Genomic DNA, 12,971 nt, shown 5'->3' with positions numbered 1-12,971 from the left:
GTTGAAATTGAGGGTGACGTAGGGGATGAAGTAAGTGTTGAAATTGAAAACAAATTCCACCTCAACGTTTCTACAAATAGACCATATATTTATACCCTCAGCCTTTAGGATAAAGAGGGTATTTACACTTTGATACGACCAAAAATGTGCCTCATCGAAATAATGGTTTTAGAACCCCAAGTATATTTGTACGATATCCGTTTCAGACAATTTTAAGTAGATCTAGCAATGTCCGTCCGTCTGTCTGTCTGTCCGTCTGTCTGTCTGTCCGTCTGTCTGGCTGGTGCGCACGATAACTCTCGAACGGATCAATCGATTCGGTTCAAATTTTGGGTATCGAAATATTTTGTCCAGATTTGATTTAAGTTTGAAGATGGACCACTTCTTCAGGTACCTCCCCCACAAATGCTCAAAAATTGTCGCAAATCTTGTGCGCACGATAACTCTCGAAGGGAGTAACCGACTTGGTCCATACTTTGCACATAGTGAAATTTCTACCAAACTTAGAAGAGGTTCCAATATGGTCTCCATCGGTCCACGCCTTCGGGTACCTCCCACACAAAATTTTGGAAAAGTTCTGTGGTATGCTATGCCGCGCCATCGTGGTATGCAAATGTTAGCGCTATACATTGGAAGAATATTCAAACCTGCCAGAATGCCGCCCTGAGGACTGCAACAGGACGCCTCATGATGACACCTGTGGATCATCTTCATGAGGAGACGAAGGTTTTACCGGTGCATCAGCACAACAGGATGTTGTTGATGCAGTACCTGATTGGGTGTTTTCGCCGTGAGCATCCCTGTCACGATTTCATGGACAGGCTTCCTCACCCAGGTACCAAAGAAGCGATCTTCATGATCTAGAGAGAGGGGTCCAAAGGTATAAAAGAGAACCTCTAGATCAACGAACCTATCATACAGGCAACCAGTACAGAGATACAGTGTGAATGCCGTACTTGGGGACCACAACCTCCCTGTGTATCCCATTCACCACCAAAATCCTCCCTGTGGTGTGGTCTGATTTCCTTACCGAACTATTCCTAATGTTCGGATTGATAAGTCTGTTTCCAACATTCTATCAATCCAATTTTTGTAATAGAGTCGTCACCCAGTTGCCCTAGAGCAGCGATAGACAGTGTGCGCTTTTACCTCTCAGTGAGCATAATTTTCAATGTGTTTTACGCTCACAGAGAGTAAAAAAAGCGCACACTGCACAATCCCACGGCAGCGGGTACCGGATTGACCCGGAACAACACAAAATCATCGTTCCGGCCAGCGGCTGCCACCTCAGTGTACATATGTTTGTATTTGTTTCGTTTTTCTGTGTTGGGAGCAGCATATGCCGGAAGGCCTGCTCCGAATTCTTTTGGTCCGTGCCGGGACGGAGGAAAACCCAGGACCAATATATCTGTGCTCAGTTTGTCACATTCGCATCTTCGCCCACATCCAACCTTCGGTGAGATGCAATAGATGTCAGGAGTGGGACTACGACAGGGACTATGTTGCTGCATGCTGCGTGAACACAGTCCACAGTGAGTCGTCGTCGGATTACGAAACTCCCCCGCAGTCCCCTCGACAACAACCGCACACGCAGCCTTTAACACCAGCCGTTGTTGTCCGAATCCCAGAGAATGCATCCTTTTGCAATTTAATTGCAATGGACTCCGAGGTAAGATCGAGGAAATAGTAGGTTTCATGAGTCGGAAGAACATGAAGGTCGCGGTGGTGCAAGAAACCAAGCTGAACGACAACCACAGCTTAGAGCACCAGAAGTGGAGGTGGGGGATTAGCTTTCCTATTACACCAGTATGTCCAATACAGACCTATCTAGCTTGAGCCTGTCTCTTATGACCCGTACATGGAATGTATGGGGGTAGCAGTCAGGTGTGGAACTGCCGAGATAGAGTTGCTGAATGTATACATCCCGCCGAGAAATAGCTGTATCTCAGATTATAGGGCTGCTAATGTCAGCCCGCTCTTGAAAGGTCATAATCGTCTGGTCCTGGGGGACTTTAATGCGCATCATGAGATGTGGCATTCGGCCCTCGGAAACGACCAGAGAGGTACAGCGCTGGCTGAGCAGATTGATAGCCTACGTTTTGCACGGTCAATGAGGACGCCCCTACCAGAATTAGAGGAAAGTGTCACAGTTCGCCAGACATAACCATCGTGTCACCTGGTCTGACAAATTACGTTACCTTCAACCCGTCATTTCCCTTGGATCAGACGATCTCCCCATATTGTCTCCATTAGCAGACCACCCGACTTCATCACCTCTGAACGCCGCACATTCGTCAATCATAAGAAAGCTGATTGGCCGAGTTTCAGAGAGTTCACCAATTACCGCTTCAGAGAATTGCCCAATCCTTCTGATGTTCGGGTAGCGGAAAGGACGTTCCGAGACATCATCACTGCTGCAGCCGCTCGCCATATCCCTGCTGGTCGAATACCCGAAGTAAGACCAAACTTTCCAGCAGAGGCGACGGGATTAGCAAATGAGAGTGATGACTTCGTCGTGTCAACCCCAATGACCCCAGAGTCAGGGAGCTGACACTGGAATCTAACAGGCTGATCGGCGAGCATAAGCGGAACAAGTGGTTAAATCATCTGAAGAGTTGCAACATTGGAGCCGGTATAAGTGAATTGTGGGCAACGGTTAAGTCACTCTCGAAGCCTGGAAGAAAGGAAGATAGGGCCTCAGTCACGGAAATCCGATTTCGCTCTTGTCGCCCGTAGCAAAGACACTTGAGGCCTTACTCCTCCCCAGTATCAGAAATAGCTATCAAGTAGCCGATCATCAGCATGGATTCCGTAAGCAGCACAGTACGACAACAGCGCTGCACGCCATTACCACATATATCTGGCAAGGACTCAACCAGAGACTACTGTGCGATAGAACAGTGATGGTGGCGCTTGACTTAGTAAAAGCCTTTGATACAGTCAGGCACTCCACGCTGTTGAGCAGACAACCCTCCGGCCAAGCTTGAAACGTTGGATAGTCAATTATATGTGTGGACGCCAGTCGTACGTGGAATTCAGGAATAAGAAGTCCAAACCCCGTAGAGTGAACTGTTTAACCTCTACCTCTCCTGTATTCCGCCCCCTCCAGACGGCATCGAAATCGTAATGTATGCGGATGATTGCACGATCCTGGCGTCGGGCACCTATCCTGATGACATCTGTGAGAGACTGAACAACTATTTAACAGACCTTTTTCCATTCGAGGAATATGCAGATTTCCGCCACAAAATCTACAGCCACTCTGTTCACCACATGGACAGCGCAATTTGGACGTGAGTTGAATGTCGTGGTCGACGGTAGCAGAATTCCGACCACAAACAGCCCTAAAATTTTAGGGGTCACATTCGACACTACACATGGGCTGCAGATAAAGAAACCTTGTTCACCACATATAACGTGATAGGTCGGTCTGTGGTAAGCTATGCGGCTCCAGTCTGGTCCCCGAGATTATGTGATACGAATTGGAAAAAGATTCAAACTTGCCGCCCTGAGAACAGCAACAGGGTGCCTCCCCAAATCTTCAGTGGACCATCTACATGAGGAGGCAAATATTCGTCCAGTAAAGCAACACAATGAGATGCTTTCAGTGCAGTACCTGCTTGGATGTTACCGTGTGAGCCATCCCAATCACCATCTTGTGGGTAGGCCCGACACATTCAGGCAGATCGGGAAGGATATCCATGCTCTAGAGGGAGAGGTCCAACGATACAGGAGAGAACCCCTAGATCAACAAGCATATCAAGCAGGTTTGAATAGCATTCACATGGACGCAGTTGCCAAGGCCTACAGCAACTGCCTATCGCTGTTCTAAAGTCGAATGGAGTTATTCGAGTTTCACATAACACCATCATGTCCAGGAGATTTATAGCGTAGGAAAGTATTGATGGCCCTGAAATTCTTGGATTACTTATAAGCTATTAACAAAAACACCCTTACCAGATTAACAGGGTCCTATTCGTTTCAATATCATACTGATCATAATTGGCGTCCTTGCAGTCAAATAATTCACTGTACTAGTTACGTGTGATATTACGTATACGCAGTTTGTTTGAACAAATGATGTGGGCCACTGGAACTGCGTAGTGAACTAGATATGTAGTTCCATATAGTGCATTTAGCACAACTCTAGAATTCTTTCATTTTCTAGTCTCGCTGCTGTCTGATTTTAACATTAAATACTATGTTAAGCGCATTTGGATTTCTTTCTTTCCATTTCAGCGTTTTTGCATCTTTGTTAAACATTTTTTTAGTAAATCTTTTTCAATAATTTAGTTTTTAACATCGGTGTTATTGCTATAATTAGTTGAACGAAAAAAATTGAGAGACAATTTGAATTATTAATTGGTTAACAAAGACATAACACATTTTCTCTTCTCTTTCTTTAAAAATCTCTTTAAATTGGCTTAAACTTTTAGAACACTGAAACCGAAACACAACTCTACCCCATAGAAATACCTACTAACACTTAGGAATCACTAGAAAATTTGCATTTATTTTAGTTTCGAAATTAATTAGTCACTTGCACAATATTGCTTCTTTTTTATTTTGTTTTTGTATTTAATATTTATATTTGTAAATATTATTTTCTTAATGATTTTGGTAAAATTGTTAGAAATCGCTTTGGAATGTTTTTTGTTCTCTGATATCGGTGTATTAGTAATGTTAATAGAAGACATAATAGTATAAAATATATTGTTTATGGTGTGAATTTTGATATCGTTTTATTTTTGGGCTGAAACACTATAGTGGGATACTAAGAAACCAGTAAAAAAGTATTTGCCGACAGATATATACCCTTAGCCTTTGTGAATTGAAACACTTCTTTCCCAAAAAAATTTGTGTCCAATCATGAATATCAACCCCCCATGAGTCTTTTCCCTTTCTCCTTTAAGTTGCAACGGCAGAAAGACAAATCTCACGTGGAGTTTACATTCATAATCTGGCTGTATTTATTTATGGGGTTTTCAGAATTTTTGACGTATGAATTTGCCGACAAATAAGTAAAAAAAAGTATCAGTCAGCTTTGCCGATAGAGATATATCCTCAGCCTGTGTGGATTGAAATACATTTTTTCCCAAAAATATATGTATGTATTTAGTGGGTTTTCAAAATTTTGGGCGTATAAACCGACAAAAGTATAGATAGGATTAAAGCTCAAAAATGTGCGGGGATATCGATAGATAGGGCTTTTTTTATCACACTAGCCTACGAAAACCATAATATCGCTGTAAACAGGGCCACTAGGAGAACCTTCGGTAATAATGTCCAAGGGATCCTCGAACCACACAAAAATGTTGAACACAAGGATTGTACAGATAGGGCTCAAATTTGAACATAAACTAAGTTTCGACAATATTTAGAGATCCAAAGTTTGAACCAAATCGGTTGCTACGTCTATGAGAAATCGCGCGTACGGGGAGGTACCGGAAGGTAATAATCCTTGATATATTACAATATCCAAAGTGTGGACGAACGCAGTATTCGGTTCTAGCTCTCCAGCCACTACATATGGTGCCATAGGTTTTTTTTACAACTTTTGGGCTGTTTTCTCAAGAAGTATGGAGTTGCCCCTGAAAAAACTTCTACTGCCGTAATTGAGGCAGCGAATACATGTTGCTTAAACAAATATCAAAATGATTCGAGAGCAGGTCTTAAAGTAAATTTATCCAAAAATGTGTGTGGGAGGTACCCGAATCTGTCTTATATCCGGTATATATATTTGGATGTGTAAAGTATGGCCCAAATCGGTCTCTCCCATCAAGAGTTATCGTGCGCACAATTTTTCCGAACATTTTTGAACTTTTGTGGGGGAGGTACCTGAAGGAGTGGATCGATATGGCTTATCTTCGAACTTAAACTAAGTTTGCACAAAATATTACGAAGGCCACATTTTGGACCGAATCGGCAGATCCGTTCAAGAGTTATCTTGCGCTCCAACCACTACACACGGTGTCATCGGGTTTATTTGCAACTTTCAGGCTATCTTCTAGGAAGTATGGACTTGCCCCTGATGAAACTTGTACCGTCGAATCAAAGCGATTCGAGAGCAGGTCCTAAACTGAACTTTTCCGAAATTTTGTGTGGGAGGTACCCGAAGGAGCGGTCCGATGGAGTCCATATTGGAACCTCATCTAAGTCTGGTAGAAATTTCACGATGTGCAAAATGTGGACGAAATTGGTTACTCCTTTCAAGAGTTATTGTGCGCACAAATTTACCAGACATTTTTGAACTTTTGTGGGGAAGGCACCTGAAGGAGTGGGCCGATATGGCTTATCTTCGAACTTAAACTATGTTTGGACAAAATATTACTAAGGCCAAATTTTGGACCGTATCGGCAGACCCGTTCGAGTGTTATCTTGCGCTCCAACCACCTCACACGGTGCCATAGGGTTTTTTTTTGCAACTTTCAGACTATTTTCTCAGGAAGTATGGACTTGCCCCTGATGAAACTTATACCGTCGTATGGAGGGCAGTGAATACAAGTTGCTTAAACAAAAATCAAAACGATTCGAGAGATGGCCCTAAACTGAACTTTTCCGAAATTTTGTGTGGGAGGTACCGGAAGGAGTGGACCGATTGAGTCCATATTGAAACCTTATCTAAGTCTAGTACACATTTCACGATGGGCAATGTATGGACCAAATCGGTTACTCACTTCAAGAGTTACCGTGCGCACAAATTTTCCGAACATTTTCAAACTTTTGTGGGGGAGGTACCGGAAGGAGTGGACCGATATAACCCATCTTTGAACTTAAACTAAGTTTGAATAAAATATTGCGAAAGCCAAATTTTGGACCAAATCAGTTCATCCGTTCGAGAGTTATCGTGCGCATCAGCCAGACAGACATACAGACAGACAGACGGACATTGCTAAATCGACTCCAAATTGTCTGAAACACATTTCGTCCAAACATACTTGGGGTCTAAAACCATTATTTCGATGAGGCATATTTTGCCAGTATGAAAGTGTATATACATACCCTCGTTAGCATAAATGCTGAGGGTATAAAAATATGGATTTGGATTAAAGATCAAACGTTTTGCAGGGGAAATACCTAAAGGAATAGTACATTTTGGAAATGGGTCTTTGGGAGTCATTCCTCTCGGTTGATATCGCGCCCACCACTCTTTTATGTTTCAGTAATTTAGAGCTCTGAACCATTATATCAGGAAAAATGGACTTGCCCACGAAAAACATATTCGGGTATGTTCTATAACACACTTCACTTCTCACTTCACGCCTCAAGCATTTTGTTGAACCCATTTACTTCTATTTTTTTAATTTCTTGGGGCTAAGATTCATTAGGGTATTTTAAAATAAGAATATACCCTACTCCGTCCATAAAATACTCGAAAAATAAGCGTAAATGGGGTGAATACAATGCTTGAGGCGTGAAGTGAGAGGTGAAGTGTGTGACAGAACATACCCGATTACCGCTGTAAACAGGACACTAGGAGTACTTTCGGTAAACATTTCCAAAGGAACCTCTAACAGACCCTTGACCGCACTTAAATGAAATTGTTGAACATATTTGAACATAAACTTAGTTTGGACAAAATATTTCGAAATCCAAAGTTTTGACCAAATCTGTTGATCCGTTTATGAGATATTGCGCGTACTATTGTAGCCTATATTTTCGAACTTTTGTGTGTGTGGGGGGGTACCGGAAGAAGTGGACCTATAAGCACCACCTTCGAATTTTATCCAATATTCGAAGATATATTACGATAAGCAAATTGTAGACCAACGCAGTATTCGGTTCGAGAGTTGTCGTGCGCACCACACACTTCATTTGTTGGCCGTAGGATTTTTTACATTGGATCATTTTCTCAAGAATTATGGACTTGCTACTCAAAAAACTTGTACCATCGTAATAGGGGCCTTGAGAGCAACCTGTTGAAAGAAAAAATTAAAATGATTGGAGGAGAGGTGGTCCTAAACTGGACTTTTCCGAAATTTTGTGTGGGAAGTACCCGAAGGAGTTGACATATAAAGTCCATATTATAACCTCATCTATTATGTCTCGTAGAAATATCACGATGTGTAAACTATGGGCCAAATCGGTTACTGCCTTCGAGAGTTATCGTGCGAAAAGTTTTGAACTGTTGCGGGGGAGGAGTGGGCCGTTATGGGCTTGACTTGATTTAAGATTGCGCAAAATATTACGACTGTCAAATTTTGGATCGAATTAGTTTATCCGTCGGAGATATATCGTGCGCTGCATCCCCAAACATGGTGCCTTAGCGGGTTTTTATAGCTGTCGGACCATTTTCTCGGGAAGTATGGACTTGCCCCTGATAAAACTTGTACCGTCGTAATGGGGGCAGTAAATACAAGTTGCTACAACATAAATCAAAACGATTCGAGATGAGGTCTTAAACTGTACTTTTCCGAAATTTGTGTGGGAGGTACCCATGGTGGAGGGTATAAAAGTACGGTTGTCTAAACTAAAATGGAATAATTAGTTTCCTGTTAGGTGCAAAAATCGTTCGACCACGGATACCCCAAATGTCTAAATTTGGTCATAAAATGGGGAATATACCAAAACATGGAACTATATGAACGTTTTTTGGTGGATAAGTTTTGTGACCACAGAGAACCTCAAATGTCAAATTACCGCAGGTTCGGTTAAAATTTGTAGCTAAAATCCTCAAAATAAAGAAAATAGGGGGCTATACCAAAACCTAGGTTAACGGTTTTTGGTGGAGAAGTTTCGGGACCACTTAGAACCTCAAATGTCAAATTACAGCTAGTTCGGTCAAAAAATTTAGCTAAAATCCCCAAAATTCCATAAATCGGAAGGTACCGTTATATGGCCTATTCCCAAACGTGGAACTATCTTGGCAATTTTTGGTGGAGACGTTTTTCTTTGACATTGGGAACCTCATTTGTCAAATTTCAGCTAATTCGGTCGGAAAATGTAGCTAAAAGCCTTAAAATACCCAATATCGAGAGGTACCGCTATATGGAGTTTATACCGAAACGTGGACCTATCTTGGTAATTTTTAGTGGAGACATTTTGTTGGCCATTGAGAACGTCAAATGTCAAATTTCGGTAAAAAAATGTTGCTAAAAGCCTTAAAATACCCTAAATCGGGAGATACGGTTATATGGGGGCTATATCCAAACGTGGACCTATATTGGTAATTTTTAGTGGAGACATTTTATTGGTCATTGCGAACCTCAAATGTCAAATTTCGGTCAATTCGATCAACAAATTTAGCTAAAATACTTTAAATCTGAAGTTACTGTTATATGAGGCCTATACCAAAACGTGGATCTATCTCTACCATTTTATGGTGCAGAAGTTTTGAAGTTTTGAAACTCCCATTGCGAAATTGAAGCCAATTTGGGCTGAAAATGTAGCTAAAATCCTCAAAATAACTTTAATCGGGAGGTAATGTTATAGTGGACCTATCTTGACAATTTTTAGTGGAGAAATTTCTTGGCCATTTTGAAACTGAAATGTTGCTGCAATTTTGGGAAGATGCGTCTTTTGTTTGCAGGCGGGTAAAGATCGATGATGGGCTTTATCGGTCCACGTTTTGATATAGCCCCCATATAAGGGCACCGCCCGATTTCAGGTATTTTCACGTTTTTAGTCACATTTTCAAACCGAATTATATTCCAACTTATATTCCAACAATTATGGGCATAGGTCCATGTTTTGGTATAGCCCCTATATAACGGTACCTCCCGATTTTCGATATTTTGAGGATTTTATCTACAATTTTTAACCGAACTTTTGCTTTAATTCGACATTTGAGGTTCTCAGTGGCCACGAAACTTCTTCACTAAAAATCGTCAGCATTGCTTCTTGTTTTGGTATAGCTCCCTATTTTCGGTGTTTTGAAGGTTTTAGCCAAAATTTTTAACCGAACTAGCTGTAATTTGTCATTTGAAGTTCTCTGTGGTCACGAAACGTCTTCCCTAAAAATCGTCAACATAGGTCAATGTATTGGTATAGCTCCCACATAACGGTACCTCCCGATTTTCGGTATTTTGAGGATTTTAGCTAAAACTGCTAACCAAACTAACTGTAGTTTGATTTTGAGGTTCTCAGTGGTCACGAAACTTATTCGCCGAAAATCGTCAATATAGATCCATATATTGGTATAGCCCCCCTTGAGCAGTACCCCCCGATTTTCGCTATTTTGAGGATTTTAGCTACAATTTTTAACCGAACTAGTTGTAATTTGACATTTCATGTTCTCAGTGGCCTCGAAACTTCTTCACTAGAAATCGTCAGCGTAGGTCCATGTTTTCGTATAGCCGCCATATAACGGCACCTCCCGATTTTCGGAATCTTGAGGATTTTAGCCACATTTTTTAATCGAACTAGCTGAAATTTGACATTTGAGGTTTTCAGTGGTCACGAATCTTCTCCCCCAAAATCGTCAACATTGATCCATGTTTAGGTATAACCCCCATATAACGGTACCTCTCGATTTTCGGTATTTTAAGGGTTTTAGGTACAATTTTTAACCGAACCAACTGTAACTTGTCATTTGTTGTTTTCTGTGGTCACGCAACTTCTCCCCAAAAACGTCAACATTTATCAATATTTCGGTATAGACCCTTAGAGCGATACCTCGAGGTTTTCGGTATTTTTAGGATTTTAGCTACTATTTTTAAGCGAACAAGCTGTAGTTTGACATTTGAGGTTCTCTGTGGTTACGAAACTTTTTCATTAAAAATCTTCAACATATGTAGGTCTATGGCACCTCCTGATTTTCGGTATTTTGAGGGTTTTATCCCGGCCCAAGCCTGAAAAGACCTGAAAGCTCTAAACAATCCTAAGGTGATTCAACAAAATTGCATTGTGGTCCTGTTTACAGGAAGTCCATACTTCGTGACTGATATGGTTTGAAAGCCCTAATAAAACACACCAGTCGAAAAGAGAAGCTCCCAAACTTTGAGCAAGTTCATGATGGATTATATCGGCCCAATCATGTGATAAAGACTATAGATGATCGGGAACACAATGTATTCGGTGTTCGGGAATTCGGTGATCGGGAACACGATGTATTCGACGTTCAAGTGTAGATGATCGGCGTTCGCACTATCACACTCGGGATGCTCCATATACTGTCCGTTAAAATAACACGCGCAACACTTCGTTCTATTATCGTTCTTTCCCGACCTAACCTTATAGATCCTCAGGATTTGCACGACGGAGCTCAGCTCGCTAATTTGCTAGTCCCGTCGCCTCTGTGGGAAATTTAGTCTAATTTCGGGGGTCCGATCAGCAGGTATGTAGCAAACGGTGGGAACTGTGATGATAACCCGGAAAATTCTCTCAGCTACCTGACGATCTGGGGCACTAGGCAGCTCTCTGCAACGGTGATTGTTAAATTATCTGAACTCATGCCAATTAGCTTTCCAATGGTTCGGAAAAGTACGACGGTCAAAGGTAAAAAAGTCGGGTGGTCTGTTCACGAAAACGATGGTAGAAAGGTGATCGAAGCAAAGCAAAGTTGTGGAATATCCTTAAACGTTGTAACCATTGCAATATGTTGTTGTTGTAACAGAGTTTATTATTGTATGTTTGCGTGTTCGTTCTTCTGCTCAATCTGGCTCTGGGTCTATCTCCAGTTCCAGGAAAGTGGCTGCTTCAATGGGAAGTAACCACAGATCTACTGGAGTTGAATGAATAGATAGGTGCAGAGTGTTGTGCGGGCCCATGCCGCATGCTGGGCAGATATTTTGCACAGTGCAATTGAATTTAGGCGACAGCAACATCCCGAGCGTAGTTGGTCCAAAACTACTCTGGTTTGTCGTGGCAGCTGACGCTCCTCAGCTGCGATAAATGTTCACACTATATTTGCTTATGGCCTTAGCCACTGCGTCCGTGTGAATGCTATTTAAACCTGCTTGATATGCATGCTGATCTAGGGGTTCTCTCCTGTATGGTTGGACCTCTTCCTCTAAAGCGTGAATATCCTTCCTGATGTGCCTGGGTGTGTCGCGTCTACCACCAGATGGTAATTGGGATGGCTCTCACGGTAACACCCGAGCAAGTACTGCAACGAAAGCCTCTCATTGTGTTGCTGCACTAGAAAAATCTTTGCCTCCTCATGTGGCCCACGGAAGACATGAGGAGGCAACTTGTTGCTGTTATCAGGGCAGCATTATGACTAGTTTGAATCTTATTCCATTGCCTATCACATAAAGGCAGAGACCAAATTGGCAGCGCATAGCTTACCACAGACCGACCTATCTCGTTATATGTGGTCAACAAGATTTCTTTATATGCACCCCAAGTGCTGCTGTGTAGGGACTTGAGGACCTTGTTCCTACATTTCAGTTTTTCGCAGAACCTTGTTTCTACATTTCAGTTTTTCGCAGTTAACTGCGGCATGCGCGGATGACGTAAAGAAAGTGCCCCTAGAATATTGGGGCAGTTCGTGGTCGGAATTCTGCTACCATCGTAGTCGTAGTCATCCAACTCTCTTCCAAACTGCGTCGTACATGTGGTTGTTGTTGTTGTAGCAGCATGAAACCTACGTGGAAGCATAGGTTTGATGCTGGGTTGGCAGCCGCTGGCCGAAACACTATGGTTTCGGGTCAATCCGGTACGTAAGAACCCGCTGCCGTGGGATTGCGTACATGTGGTGAACATATACACCGTTGCAACATTGCAAGCTATGGTTGACGGTTGGCTTTGTTCCTGGATCGCGGCATTTTGTTGCGGTGACCGTTGCAATTGAATGATGCATTTCCGGCGCTGAACAACAACTTGGGGTGTAAGATTATGTGTAGTTTGCTGTTGGGGAGAATGTAGGGGTGTCTCATATTCCGAGGAAGATGAATCCTGCTGGCAAGACCAGAGCAATATCGGAAGTGCACACATTCCATACATCCATTAAACACCAACAATTTTTACATGCGATGAATGCGTTTCTGGCAAACGGAACATAGGCAGAGGTTCTTATCGTTATCGATACG

General features: G+C 42.3%; 1 protein-coding gene across 13 annotated transcripts in view; it reads left to right on the top strand.

The window, feature by feature from the left end:
• LOC141395229 (bridge-like lipid transfer protein family member 3B) overlaps nt 1-12,971 on the top strand; it is a 191,002-nt gene that overhangs the window by 160,372 nt on the left and 17,659 nt on the right. The window lies entirely within an intron of this gene.

Source organism: Musca autumnalis, unplaced genomic scaffold (genome assembly GCF_047663935.1).
Source record: "Musca autumnalis isolate F117 unplaced genomic scaffold, ASM4766393v1 scaffold_2, whole genome shotgun sequence".
NCBI classification, from domain to species: Eukaryota; Metazoa; Arthropoda; class Insecta; order Diptera; family Muscidae; genus Musca; species Musca autumnalis.
This window is presented reverse-complemented; position numbering and strand designations above follow the sequence as displayed.